Source organism: Hylaeus volcanicus, chromosome 1 (assembly GCF_026283585.1).
Source record: "Hylaeus volcanicus isolate JK05 chromosome 1, UHH_iyHylVolc1.0_haploid, whole genome shotgun sequence".
Classification (NCBI taxonomy): domain Eukaryota; kingdom Metazoa; phylum Arthropoda; class Insecta; order Hymenoptera; family Colletidae; genus Hylaeus; species Hylaeus volcanicus.
Window position 1 is genome coordinate 9,230,637 of NC_071976.1, and position 14,908 is coordinate 9,245,544.

General features: G+C 39.3%; 1 protein-coding gene across 1 annotated transcript in view; it reads right to left on the reverse strand.

Moving 5' to 3' along the window:
- LOC128880095 (proton-coupled amino acid transporter-like protein pathetic) overlaps positions 1-14,908 on the reverse strand; it is a 60,901-nt gene that overhangs the window by 28,985 nt on the left and 17,008 nt on the right. The window lies entirely within an intron of this gene.

Here is a 14,908-nt window from a genome sequence, read left to right on the forward strand (position 1 = left end):
TCACACGATTGCATATACCTTGCAATGAATTCCTAAAACAAAACTACTCATCCCTACCGTGTTACTCTTGCCTCTTCAACCACTCGATCCTCTCAAGACCTGTTCCATTCCCAGAAGTACCCTAGAGGGATGTTGCTCGTGACAATAATCCTCAGTAGCGATTGTTCGTTAGCCCTATGTATATTTTCCCTATCATTTTTACGACTTCGTTCCACGCTTGTTTATTTTGTATTTGGTTTCACCGGTCGAACAGGCAATTTAGCAGAAGCTGGTGCCACTCGAGTCCGCGTTCGTGGGCGTGAGTTTGCTCGTCGAGCCGAACCAGCTGATTATGGAGACACTTCTGTTCGCACAAGTTGGAATTGGTGCCAATGGTAGACTGCGTACGTCACAGGTACGACCGAGATTAGCGATAACGGGAGCCTGCCTCGCGAATTGCTCCGATTCGACGCGTTCGATGCTCGGCAACTGTTGTCGCGGATTTATCTTGAGCCGTGAACGATGCAGAACACTTTAAAAATAACTGGTACAGTAAAAGACTCGCGGTGCGTTAGATGGCTCTTACTAAGTGAAGAAACACACGCGTGTCTTCTATACGCAGTGTTTTTTCAAATTTCGATTGACTGATACGATCAGGGAAAAATATATCGGATGGTTGAGAGGTCGTGGACACTTTTATGTAAGGCGAGCACTTGGCCATGTGTAAATTAGGTTGCTCAAAATTCGTTAACAAACATAGAAATTGGGAATTATTGAAAGAATTTATTTGAAAGAATTCAAGGAAGGAACGTTATTGAAAGAATTTACTTAAAAGAATTCAAGAAAGAAACGTATTTGTTTCAAGATAATGTTCAAGATAGTGTTTAATATAGTCTTCCCTAATTTTTCATTTCGACCTAATAGTATTAGGTTGTCCCGAAAGTTTCTTTCGCGAGTTGCACTCAATTATTTTATGTGATCGTGTTTATATAAATAGGTAATCTAATTTCATAGATATTCATGTTGTAACAGTAATGGAGCAAAATGAATCGTGCACAATTCAGTAATGTAACATAAAACATAAACTATTGTGCATGTATTACTTATTAATAAAGTAAAAGAAACTTTTGGGACAATCTAATACAACCCCACCTGAGGCTAAGCTCTTACAAAAAGAAATTGTACTAGGAAAGAAGACGAGTGAAAACTTCTCTATACTTCAGAGGCAAGCTATATCAACTCTTACTTTTGCAAATCTGCAATCTCTCGAGTTATTTAACTAATGTTATATTATCACCACGAATGAATGAAGCGGGAGCAAGTATCACCTCGGCGCAGAGTGCCCTCCACTTATTGTTAGTTTGGTTAACTGTAAATGGTACCCAGCTTCCTACCAGAATAAGTGGAACAATTGCAAATGGTACTTTGTAAATGATCTCGATATTATCTGTGACCGCGCGCAGCATTGATTCATAAGGTCTGCCCTCTCGTTCGTTTAAACGAAAGTAATGCCAATAAATGACCATAAATGACGGCATCCCGAAAAGGATAAACGCGTGGAAGCAATGAGGTGATTCGAACAGTTCAAACTACTTCGGAAAAAATACTAAAAAATGTAAATTGCCGTGTAAATTGTGAATAAATTGTATAATCGTTAGTCTTTGTATAGGATAGATTTTTCTATAGAGCTGTCAATAGACGAAAATGTCTTAAATGTATGAAGATGTGCATCTAGAATTGAATATATATAGTCTTTAACTCATTCACTGCCAACTACGAGATGTTTCGTAGTTCAAATTGATTGCAATTACTCAAGGGATAGGTATATACAGCCTTTTGAGTCACGAATTATTGCAAAAGAAGATCGTAAATTTCTTTTCAAAACAACAAATTTAATATCACTTTTTATTATCGAAATAATAACCTAGCTACGCTTTGCCTGGCAGCAAATGGATTAAAGAATATCTTTGCGTCGTGTCATTGTTATTACAATCAAACAAAATAAACTAATTTAAAATGAACCGAATATCGATGATACGAGTAGAATATAAGATTGGAACCTAAAAGATTCGTTTACGATCGGCTAAACGGGAGCCAGTCGTAAATGGCTGCTGTTTAATTTCGCTGCGATCGAAGGCGATCGCGCTTGAAGAGCCTATAGAATTATTTTCATCGGTTGCGGAGAACACCACGGGTCCGAGGTATTTCACGAAGCTTCACAGGGTGATACAGAAATAGAATCTTCACCGTGGTTTACATCTCGTGGCGACTCTCTTAAGATGGAGTCCACAGTTCTAATAGAATAAGGAACGTAACTCTCGTATCATCTCCGCTACTTTCATATTTTTCGAAATGCGAACATCAAGGAATTATTTTTTAGCGAAAATATTTAAATCATTGTTAATGTGCAATTATGCAAAATGAAATAACAATATTTTCATATTAATTCTGCAATGCATTCAACATACACTGTGTGTACTTTTGGAAGGTTTTCTAGATTATACTATTCGCGATAAATGCATAAAATCTGCAATCTAATTATGAGCGAGTAAATTTATATATATTATTTTATACTAAAAAGCATGTTATTTCACGTACATACATACACTGTGTATACTTTTGAAAGGTTTTCTAGATTGCTATTCGCGATAAATGTATAAAATCTGCAGTCTAATTATGAGCGAGTAAATTTATATATTATTTTATACTAAAAAGCATGTTATTTCACGTTGCATGCCAATTTTCAATTGGAATTTACACTGTCCACGATTCTCGGTTCGATACCTGGCGCCATCTACATCGCAAATATCTCTCGTTACATCGCTCGATTAGCACCTGCATTTTCTAAATATTTACGCCGATGCATCGATATCAGTGGCTCTCACATCTGCTTGATACCAAGGGTTCTGATTACGTCGCCCCCGTGGATTATTGGCACAAATTTCGCGGCTATTCTCGTCGCGGCGCCTCGGCGAAAGCGACGCTGATTGGCGAACGCATTCATCATTTTGGCGACGGCTTCTCTCGCGGCCAGAAATTGTATTTTGGCTGCATTCTCGCGCGACAATTCGCGTCGACTCGCGGCTGTCGCGACACTTTTCCTCGCCCACGACTCGCGAGACGACGATTCTTATTATACTCGACGCTCTGCTTCCACTAACGTGACGTTTTCTCGTGGAACGCGCTTGGTCGAGAAATGTCAATTCTGGCGCGGATACATTTGACATTGTTCTCTGAAAAATTTAGAATTTCTCTTGATGCGGAGTTTCCAAATGTATTATTTTTCTATTTTTATTCTTGGTACATTAGGGCAGGTTAAGAGGGGGTCCTTTAACCCCTTCCCGTACATTAGCGAGTCAGACTCGCGATGAAGATTTTGGTCCAAACATGAATATCGCGAGTCAGACTCGCGACGAGATACTTGGGTATTGCGATTGTTTACAAGCATCAGTCTGGTCTGTTTAGCGCGCGTCGATGCTTACCGCTTGGGCCCGAGTTTCGACGAGCTAAATGGCACGGGAAGGGGTTAAAAAAGTGACAAATGCCCTAAAACGTCACAAAGAGATCTCTTGGGATGAGGGTTGCCATAAGTTGACCGGAAAAAAAATGTTTGCCACGGTGCTTGTCAATTGCTAGAGATCGACTGATTCAGCTTTCGTTTGTCTTTCGACCAACCGTTCGCGCCTCTTATCTCTAGCCTAAACGTAGAGCATTCGCCCTCTCACACGCATTCTCTCACACATCCTGCTGTCTTTCCATTCACACCGCACGCACTCTAAAACACCAATTACGCTCATTCTTCATATATGTATCTTACGCAATCTGAGTGCTTGCAAGAAACGTATCCCTCTAGGTGCTTCTCAGTGTCACCCCAGAGTGAATGGGTACATTCAGCAGAAACAACTGTTGAGTGATTCTCTTGAATTCTCTGCTTTGATTCGTCTATTCATTTCAAATCAAAGCAGGGAATCCAAGAGAATCACTCAACGGTTGACTCTGCTGAATGCACCCAACGACACCCAAGTTCCTCTGTCAATTAGTCTCGATCGAGCAACTCCTAATCAAAGTATTCGAAACAGAGAACCCATTAAATCAACCCCAGGCGTTCAGTTGACGGAAGCATGTCCAGCGTACCAAGATCGCTTATTCAAATGACTTCATAAAGAAGTACGCTAGATCGTTAAGCCTGTTACGGTGCAGGAAACGGGGGATCGTCCCAACGAGCCTTGGCCGCGACGGGAAGCATCGAAATGTTGATCCAGAAGGGTGTTGTTGGCATAATGAGCAAGGCGGCTGCGAGAGACCGACGTACATGCAAAACGAGGGGTCCGACCCGATCGAGGCCTTGAAGCCTAATCAGCCACGGTCGTTCCATCGTTAATATTAGAATACGCACGAACAAACACGAACGTACAAGTCGAGATAATGGAGTGGCTCGCGATCATCGCGTTAACTATGCTCCGGTGTCACGCAATTGTACAAATTGCGGACAGCAAATGATTACGGGCTTCCGCGTTGCCAGCTACATACGTGACTTCGACTCAATCTCGGAAGTGTTTGCGGTTACTCTGATAACGAAGGAACCGAGAGTGATTAAATAATTCACTGTTCTTCGAGCCTCGCTCGCGATCTTTTCTCCAGCTTGCAAATTTCATTTGCTGAAGCTTCTCTATTGATATTTTTTTTTTTTTCTTATATTCGTTTCAACCCTTTGCAGTTGAGACATTTTTTTCTGGTATCTATCAGCTGCAGCCTGGATAAGAAGGTTCAATTTGCTCAAATGCAGATAATATTCATTTTTTTTTTAGAAATATATTCCTATAATATTCCTATATATATTTTTGAAGCCTCTCTGTTGATATTTTTTTTCTCTTATATTCGTTTCAACCCTTTGCACTTGAGACATTTTTTTCTGGTATCTATCAGCTGCAGCTGGATAAGAAGGTTCAATTTGTCCAAATGCAGATAATATTCATTTTTTTTTTTAGAAATATATTCCTATAAGCCTCACTTGTAATTCGAAGAAGGCAATAAAAAATAATTATTGAAGTATACATATCCTACTAGCATGGTTCCTTCAAGTCTTCCATTCGAATGACATAAAGAAGCAAATCAAGATATGATACACGTAATGTGTGATCTCAGTCATCACTTAAGGAACATGATAAGAAGCACTTGCATAAGAAAGGTAGGTGTATGAGTACAGATTCTATGAAATTGTGCAATTCGAAAAGATAAACAAGCAAGTTTAAGACTGCAATCTAAAAGAAAGTTGATTTCAATGCACATGAGTAACTATTTTACATGTTACCACATACTAGAATATAAGATATAACATTTTGATAACAATATCAAATAGTAAACTGACAAAAATTGACGTATCCTAGCCAAACTTTTTTCTAACTATCCTTGGAATATTACATGTCATTTGTTTATGACCATTTTTATATATTCAGACATGTCCTAATACCGCCTAATAAAACTCATCACGATCTATCGAATATATCTACGAATATGATTGACTCGTCTACCCCTGACACAATATATTTTTATAACTGCCTTTTCGGTATTTAAGTATTAAAACAAATCTCTGGTTAAGCGTGAAAGGCCATTTCTATGACACGGTCATAGTATCCGCAGTGAAAGCGGTGCAATTATGCGAGCTGATTCGCACTAACGATTCAGCGGCAACGGCACATACGTTCCAATCATAATAATCTTTGAAATTTATTCGCTGTTCCGGAGCTCGAGCACCGTAATAAGCTTTGACACACTCGACAAAGTATCGAGCAATGTTCAGTAAGAGTATAACCGAACTGTAATCAAATTGCAATCAGAGTACCACGAATCAAGGCCGCCACCAGTAATTTATTGCCGTTTGCGAAGTGCCGTATCATTCAAAATAAAATGACAAGGTTAACGAAACCTTGAAGAATAACCTTCAACATAAGATCAATTGAAACCTGCACACTCAAAATTTCATATTCTTATTTCAGAGGACACATCGAATGTAGCCTGAGCAAAATATACACGTTCTTCTAACGCTAGGTTTAAGGATCACGATCATTCTGACCCATTTCTATGTTCACAAGGTTCTACAGTCCCTGTCCCAGCGAAACTAATTTAATTTAAAAATTTATTTTTGTCTAGCAAAGAGACATGAAATTTGGCGTCATGGATTTGCAGGACAATTTGACAATTAATATTATAAGAATTAAGGGAGGTTTATGATTTTTCTTAGCTACAGAATAAACATCTAAATCGTTATGCAAATCTACTACACATATTCTCTTGTAAGTCTCCTAATTAATTTCAGTAAATCGACCTCATCTATTAAAAAGCATTACTTTAGTGAAACAAGACTGACACATCTCCGTAAACCTAGCGTTAAGTTGCTCTAAATTTTCAAATACACGATATATCGTGTCAATATGCCATTTTATCGGACACTATACGTCAGCTCGTCGTAAGTTCGTCGAATGTTCGCGAAATCGTTTGTGATTGCTAGTTGACTCAACCAAAAGACGTCGCGCGTCGTCGACCATAAAGAGTTAATTGTCCTTTGGCGACGATGGAAATAAAACGATCTGGATTAGCGTGCGAAAGAGCGATGATTTTAATCGATCATTCGGCGAATCGCGTAGGAAAAGAACGGTCCTGGAACGAGGCGAGGCGAGGCGAGGCGAGGCTCTCCGAGGAAGCGAGATCAAGAGTCAACGAGCGTGTCGTTCCGCGCAGGAACGCGTCCAAATATAACTCGAACGACGAATCTCGGACGATCAAATGAGCGCAATGAACACAATCCACGGCCTCTCTCGTCCTATCACCGGTTTATTGGACGAAATTGCACGCGCGCGGACAAAGGTTGGCTGCCTTTTTCGCCATCCTTTTGTCGACGGTTACCCCGTCGATTCGCGGACCCTGAATTAACACTGGTTGAATGGAGAATTCGTGATACGTCTGCCTCGACCACACACGTGCGGCCCTTTAATAACAAATTAACAAATCTGAGAGTAACGTCACATCCTCATCTCGGGGATACACGCATACTTTGGACCGCACGAGGATCGCGCGTGGGAGGACTTGTGTAAGCTCGCGTTGGGATCTCGCTGCTTTTTGCCCCTCAATTAACGGCTACGTTACACGCGGATAACCGACGAACCCGTAACACCGTTGACCTTCTTAACCTATTCGCGCGGCGGTCATTTTGTGAATTTCGTGGACGAAATGCGCGAAGATTATGCGGTCTGGAAAGAATCCGATATTTTAAGGCCACTAGTTTTCGTCTGGGTCGAAAAATAGATTTTTTCATTTGTTCATATTCTCGTTGCTTGCATACTTTGGAATATTTCTATGAAATTATGTTAGAAGATTTGCAAATTGTCAAAATTAACCATTTATATCACAGTTCGTCTATTGAAATTGATTAAACGTGAAATGTTAAACGCGTCTTTCTCTATTTTAGTAATAAAAAGATAACAATAAAAACCATTTTGTTTAGCCATAATTGGTTAAAATCCGAAAAAAAACAAAATACTAGCGAATGGCAAAGTGCTAGAAACCATAGAACACAATCGATCGTTATCAAAAATCTAAAAAGCCATACTATCGCCAGACATCACTATCTCAGGTAGGTTTTCATTGTTATCTAAAATACTAAACGAACAATCTTAGAATAATGTCTGAATAGTAGAATTAGGTAAAACGATGACTTTGAAAAATTCTTGTCGCACAATGACAAATGCATGTCATCGTTAAAATGTTGCACTAAAAATATCGTTTGAAACGAAAGGCACAGGAAGTTTTGAAAAAATTAGCGAACATAAAGATAAATAGAAGAGGATGTTGAAGAAGCTGTCGTTATGTTGCGTAAAATGTCAGGGTGTGGTGACTGATAAAACTGATGTAATGGAGTAGCTTCGCGATAAAGACGATAGTAGTGACAAGGATGGCATGCACAAAACGAGAAAAGAATATTCTTACATGTGCGTCTTATCTAATTGAAACGAATACCTGTAACGAGAAATTCCTTTGGCAATTAACCGTGGTTACGTTTACGTTAGCCTTTTTCGTGACTCACCTGAAACAAAAATGAAAAATCGAGTTAGCGACAATAAGCAATTTTGGCACCAGATTCAGTGTTGGCATGGGACCATATGTTTGCGAAACGCTAGGCTAAAATCGCTACAATCCCTGTAGTTATTTAGAAATCTTTTTTATATGACATAGAAATTTATTCGAAGAAGATTGTACGGAATTTAATTGCTCAAAATAAATTTAGGAGGAAATAATAAGAAATCAGCTTCCAGATTTAATTATCAACGTCACTGATATCTTTTTTAAAATATAGTTTTAAAAATCGTGTCGAGGAATAAAAATTGATGCAAAATATTAAATTCAATCTTCTTTTTCTGAACCACGTAAAAAAAAATGAGAATTTACTATATAATTAGAAGTATAGAACATTTTATAAACGATGTTGTTTGTAACCACAAGAGTTGAATACTTAAGAATAAATACTTAAGCAAAATGACGAGGAGAATTTCGAGACATGTATTTCCGAAACTTTATATACCGAACCAATTTTTCCAATAATCGACATAATATGTGCTGCTCATTGCGTCAGCAATGCGACCTCGACTATGTTTATACAGACCAGCATGATTATGCAATTCGTGTACATCTGTTGTACAAGTGCACGCGTACATAGAATACGTAGAAGCGTTTATACATTTCTCACCGTGTGACGCGTCAATGAGTGCACTTATAAAAATCGAAGAATAAAATGCTTCCAATTAATACCACACGTGTCTCTACAATGCTTCCTGGTAAAGTATTCGCGGAAAAAGTTATGAATTTTCATCTACGATTGCGTCCAACTAAATATTTATAATAATACTTTTATCTGGATAAAAATGTTGTACAACGAATGAAAGCTTATTAGAATTGTAGAATGATATATTTCGTGGTGAACGAACAATAAATTATTCGAGTAATTATTTAGTCAAATAAATGTCACAAAAACTTTTCGCTGTACATTTGTTTTTATACGTTATTTATTATCTGAACAAATTTTAAATATCACTGATCGACAGGAGAATATTTTTGCAAGTTTATAATTCAAATTATCGAATGATATTACACTAAGTTTAGCTCGAATTAAAACTGATGTATTAATTATTCAAACAAATAAATCGCTGTATGTTTGATTCTATTTGTAACTCGCAGAAATATCAAACTTGTCTTTCCTGACGAATATTTTCTTGACAAATTCTAACATATTGTAAAAAAATGGTAAATGTTTTGTAGATATGTTCGTGGATTCTCGTTTGAACAAATATTATGAATGTCGAATAAACCAAGTTGGAGAACAACACCGCTATTCCGACATGTTACAGTGTACAAATGAATGAAGATATTTATGTGGGTTTTATCATTCATAGTGAAACGTGCTTATCTAATCTTCAAGCAAACCGCGTGCACGGATGTTCAACTTCTATAAATCTTCTGTTATATCTAGGCGCATTTCATCATGATTGCAAAAGTGGGACTTTCGTAATAATCGTTAACAAAAATTCGCTTGGGCGAAAATGGAATTTTATTTTAACGTTTAGAGTCGAAATGTCGAATAATTTTCCATTTGAAAGGGTTACACAATTGATTGTATATCCACTTGATTACTGCTGATTTTAACTGTCCATTGTACTATAATCAAATACCATGTTATATTATACAAAGAATCTAAATAAAGATTTTATATTCGTTTTTATATTCGTTAATTCGAAGAATAAAAAATAGAGTGTGAATTATATGACAAGTATAAATGTAACTGTTCAATCGAATAAATAACGAATAATAAACAAATTAATTTTTATAAAGTACTTTACAAGTGAATTCCAAATTCATTTTTCTAATCTACTTTACGAGATGACTATAATACTACAAGATTCACATCAAAACAATCTATTTGCCAACACAGACACTGTACTGGCAAATGGAAACCAAATATGTAATTACTACTTTAACCATTATCAATAAGTGTACAAATAATGAAACTGTAAAGTAGGACCCACCAGAAAAATGTTAACTTAAATAACGATTTAGTCCTCGCCAGGACAGGGGTGCAACAAACTAAACAAGATCGATGCAGCAGCGGTATCGAATCCTCGAATATCGAGCTGGCACTGCTATAGCCCTAGCTATTTCAACCGGCGATATTTACGGAGCCACCCTATATGTGTACGTAAAGTGACCGTGCGGCTACAAGGATATCCGAACGGTCTCGTGACACGTTCGCGTGACTACTTCTAGGAGACCAGTGAACCCGCGAGTCGAGGATCGAACGCCCTATCGTTCATTACGCAGACCAAGTTCAGCCCCCTGGCATAGGTGCGCTGGTTTGCGTGCAACCGACACGCTCGCGCTCTCGCTATACTTTTTGCCCCTGAATTCGCGCGAACGCGTGCGCAATTCGCGCGTGTGCGTGCGCAACTGGCTCGTACGCGTGCGCAGCTCGCGTGCATATGCGCGCAGGGACGCGTCCGTAAACTGGTTAGCATTGACCTTTTTAATTTGATTTCACCGCAAGATAAATCCGGCAGAGGCGAGCCGTTTCTACGATTGCATCATGCCCTCGGGATGCAGCGACGTGTTGTATCGTCTGCATTCGCAACCAGTGCATACATAACGCTATCGTGTTCCGGCGGCGACCGGGTTACCAATGACCCAGGACTTTCCGTTTCGCGCCGTGCGATTCGACGCCAAGGTAGACCGTTTCCTCTTTGGTGCAACTATGGGAGCGATTCGGCCAACGTGTATATTATTATTGATACGTATCAATTTCTCAGAGACTTGTGGGAAACTATCGTTGAAGAAAGTTATCCCTGGTGCAGTGTAATGCTCTGTTTCCTATAGTTTGGATCGATGGCGATATAGGTAGGTTCTTTTTTTTTGATGCAGGTACTGTAGGTTGGAATCAATCCATGGATCTGTATGTTAACACATCTTGCGCGGGAAGCGACTAAAGTCGTTTAGAGCAGATTCATATCTTGCGCGGGAAGCGACTAAAGTCGTTTTGCATGGACTATTGCGCCGCCCCGAGGCTAAGCCTGCAGAAAACTCGGATGTTTCGAGTTGCTCGCGAGCCGAGTCGAGCTGAGACCCAGTTTTCGATCCGAGTCGAGTACTCGGAAGAAACGAGCAGCTCGAAGGAACCGAGTAGCTCGGACAGAAGCGAGCGGCTCGAAAGAACCGAGTAGCTCGAAAGAACCGAGTAGCTCGAGCAGAAGCGAGTTGCTCGAAAGAACCGAGTAAAGGTCGATTCAGACTATACGACACGGACCGTCACGTTTCGGCAACGTGAATCCGCCTCCTCCGAGGCGCTCGCTTCGGTCCGAGTTACTCGGTTCTTTCGAGCTACTCGGTTTTATCCGAGCCGCTCGCTTCTCTCCGAGCTACTCGGTCCCTTCGAGCTGGTCGTTTCTTCTGAGTACTCGACTCGGACCGGCCATTCGAGTCGAGTAAAACTCGGCTCGCCTTTTCCGAGTACTCGAACAGCTCTACCCAGGGCGAGAAACACCTACTGTCCGTTAATCACAGGATGGACAACGATAAAATAGAATGTGAAGATGAAGATTTGTATGCAGATAGTTTATCGAATTGCGGTGACTAGGTTATGAATGATGATTGTAGTGACGACGAAATTATATATCGTTCTAGAACTATTATTCAACGAATAATTTCAAGCAGTTCTGATTCAAGCTCGGATTCGGATGATTCTGATTCTCAAGAAGAATGGTCATCGGTAGACAAACACCCAGTCTTGGAAGAGTTTTTAGGGCGATCAGGAATAGATACGGAAAACGTTCCGGATGATGTAGCGGATGCTGTAGCTGTATTTATTGGCGACAATTTTTTAACATTCCTTGTAGAAGAGTCAAATTGATATTATTATAAATATATTGATAAATTCACAACTTCCAAGAAAGCTCTCAAATGGAAAGACATTACGATACAAGACATGAAGAACGTCTAAACTTTTTTTACTATTAATTACAGAAAAATTGAATTAATCCAGTGACGTGTATTTTAATGTCTATGTAAATTATCCTTGACGTTGTAGCATCCAGTTTAGTTTCGTTTGGATGAGTAACCTACGGTGAACTTCTTCGATGTAGCTACATTAGCGATGGTCCTATCTATTGACTCGCCTATTATCAATGGCACATATCAATTTCCCAGAACCTTTCTATGGTGAAAAATGGATATTATATCATTGATGTTGTTGCGCCTTGTTTGACTTATTTTGGATCAATGGTGGGCTATGATAGACTTTGTCTAGCTTGTTATCAACGACTCCCATATCAATTTTCCAGAATCTTGTTGTGGTGACAAATAAATATTAGCAGTGGTATTATAGCAGCCTGCTAAGATTCCTGTGGATCAATCGTGGTCTATGGTAGATTTTCCTGCTCTAATACGGTAGAGATATCCCAAATCCATTTGCATATCTATCGAGACTGATATGCTACCGTCAGCACATTCCGAGGATGCGTTGAAGACAGATAGATCGACGTTATTTCTGTTTGCGAAGGTTTATAGCCGGGTCAAGGATGGCATAGATCCTTGACACGAACCATACGTCTGCATGAGCTAGCAGTAAAGCGATGCCTGGCGTCTTGCAGTCGCACAGTTATCGTTGCGAGATGATATTGTTTAGCAAACGTCAAAGTTTGAGGCGATAACAATTGACTCGATGTCGTAACACTAGATACTGGGATCTTGTTCCTGAAGGATCAAAGACTTCAACTAAGATGGAGACAGTCAAGATGGGACTCATCATCCACCAAATAATGGATATATTAGGTTGTCCCGAAAGTTTCTTTCGCGAGTTGCACTCAATTATTTGATGTGGTCGTGTTTATATAAAGAGACAATCTAATTTCATAGATATTCATGATGTAACAGTAATGAAGCAAAATGAATCGTGCACAATTCAGTAATGTAACATAAAACATAAACTATTATGCATGTATTAGTTATTAATAAAGCGAAAGAAACTTTTGGGACAACCTAATACTAAGAATATTTATTAATAATAATAAATATTTTAAGAAATAATTTGAAAGGATAACAAATGATATACTGAGGTCTTGTTCCTAAAGGACCAAAGACTCTTTCTGGTGGACTGAGACAAATTGAGACATATCCTCTACCAAATAATAAATATCCTAAGAAATAAATATCAATTTCCTAGTGTCAAGTACATCCAAGTTATCCTTGGTTCAGCAGCATGTTTCGTATTGTGTCGATCGACTATTTCTTCTATGAGATGCACAGTAATAATTGGTCCAATCCATTCACTTATCTATTAATACCGACACGTATCGATTTCTTAGAATCATGGTATAGTGTGAAAAGAGTCCAAGTTATCTTTGGTTCGGTAGCATTTTGTTCCGTATCGTGAGCGATTAACAATTTTCCACGTCAACCCTTTCGTTCTTTGATGTTCCATCAGCTTATCACCTAGTGCTGATACGCATCAATTCTCGCGATGGTATCAAATAGATAACTTGTTCAATAAGGCAGGTTAGCTGACGTTTCGTGGAGATCGATAGAATAGAAACAACAGGTGGTATTTAAACGTTGACAAGACAATCGATCCTTTGTTGATAATGTGATGCATACTTCTTCAAAGTCTAAACTCACCCAGCTATCTCCAAGTGTTTGCGTTTCTCTTGATTTATTTATCTATATTCCTGAACGTTAGTCAGCGCTAGAGTTGCACAAGTGATAAGATGAGATTTGATAAGAGATATCGTTTCGAACGTTGAAATATAAGTAAGAAAATTCTTCTTATTGATTAGCCAGTGTCAATAATATCCTTCTAGCTAAATTAACTGTTGTAATTATAGTTTATTATAATTAGAGAGTAGAGGATATCAATACAATAAAGGAATACGTGTGACGACGCGATGACCGTTCGCACACGGTCGATCAATCGAACTAATTAATAGAACAAAAAACAATGTTTCGGCTCGTGAGTCATCCACCGAACGGGGCGTCGATCGATACAGCTGTTTTACGATCGAAACTAAACAGCCGAAATACTTTATTTCCAACATTAACGAAATAATTCAAAACCATAACAGAATTTCTAGACGCCAGTTACGATGGTCCACGAAGGAGTTTGGTATCGCATTGATCGTCAATGACTCACGGCTAAGTACTCCATCTTACATCGCGTGGGTCCCCAATAATCTACTGTGCAATTTACCTTCTATACCACACGGCATCGCTAATCATCCACGATAGACTTTTCACTTCCTGTCGCGTAGGTTCACTGGTCACCCACAAGGCTCCCTTTGTTCGTTGCTGAATGGATCGTCGATGATTCACGATGAAGTTTACGTAACGTATCGCGTGGATGACCGGTGATCCATACTCTGCGCCGAACGGGATTCGCGGATTACTGCTAAGCAGCACATTCTTGGGATCTATGAAAACTATGCATAGTCGAATTCGTCAAAGTGAGATCTCAAAGTTTAGTCTCGCATTTGTCCGGATTTCGACTTTACCAAGTTTTCATTTATTCCAACTCTCCATGTGTGGTAAACATTCGGGCACAAGGCAAGAAAGGACGAATTTTTCCAGGCCTGCCGAAGGCGTAGGCCGAAAACATGGGCATCGTCACTCAATGGAGGTCCCAAGTGCTAGCAGGGACGCCACCCTTTTTTATAACTCCGGTCCGATATTTTCTAGGATCGGAACCATCGGCTTGGGCCACCAGCACAGCAGACCGTTGCGAGCCGTGCTAGAGACCACCTCGGTGGTCAATAACGAGCTTTTCTCGTAGACATTTAGAGTTTTGTATCATTTTCAAGACTTATAATAAAGTTATACTACGCATGTTTTCACCGATCCAAATTTC